This window comes from Atta colombica, unplaced genomic scaffold (assembly GCF_001594045.1).
Source record: "Atta colombica isolate Treedump-2 unplaced genomic scaffold, Acol1.0 scaffold96, whole genome shotgun sequence".
Lineage (NCBI taxonomy): Eukaryota > Metazoa > Arthropoda > Insecta > Hymenoptera > Formicidae > Atta > Atta colombica.
This window is the reverse complement of record NW_017259590.1, coordinates 44,071-44,908: the sequence shown is the minus strand read 5'-3', so window position 1 is coordinate 44,908 and position 838 is coordinate 44,071. Positions and strand designations below refer to the sequence as shown.

The following is an 838-nucleotide window of genomic DNA, read 5'->3' as shown; positions in this document are numbered from 1 at the left end:
CGATTCAATATATATATATATATATATATATATATACATACACAGGATGCGTTATTCAAACCCGAATTTCAATTAAAATTTTCCGCTATATTGTGCCTCCGCCAGAAGTTGTTGTTGGCGTCCGAGAAAGCCTAATGCTTCTAGTAAATAATCATATTCTCAAAATGGCCGCAATATTGAAACCAAATGCGGAATATAATCGAAGAGCCGCGATCATCGAATGCCTTCACGCTGGACGCTCAGCAACAGAAATAATTCGATTCTTTGAATTCCCGAGATCAATGTTTATGATGTTATGGCAAAATGTACTGCTTTAGAACAATCCAACGAAAATTTCAGTATGCTAGTGAGGAAGAATCATTCAAAAGAACGTATCGCGCGGACTCCCGCAATCATTGAAAGAGCTCAAGCGCTGATGATCCAGAGCAATCGTTGCGCGTTCTGATGGATTTAGTGAAGCCGTGAATGAAAACTGTGGCTTTTGGAAGGCTATATGTTTTTCAGGACGGTGCATCAGCTCATTTGACTCAAAATAGACTCTCAGCAACGATATGTTTGGTCCAAGAAATTCTGGCCTCCCAACAGCCCAAATTTAAATCCTTTGAACTACTACGTATGGAGCGCAGTTGAAAGGGTCACAAACAAGTCTCGGCATCTCAATGTGACGTCATTAAGGATCGCTATTGAGGCAGCATTCGACATGGATACATTACAGCGTGCGAACATTTCAGACCGAGAATAGAGGCCGCTAATCATTCAAGCTAATGAGGAATATATCAAATAATTGTTCTCTTCAGGGATCCCCCAAGTGCCAAAAAGATTTTTTGTAATATTTAAT

The 838-nt window shown here is 39.9% G+C and overlaps 1 protein-coding gene across 4 annotated transcripts in view; it reads left to right on the top strand.

Moving 5' to 3' along the window:
* The window catches only part of LOC108693726 (SLIT-ROBO Rho GTPase-activating protein 1-like), a 79,911-nt gene that overhangs the window by 70,531 nt on the left and 8,542 nt on the right, over positions 1 to 838 (top strand). The window lies entirely within an intron of this gene.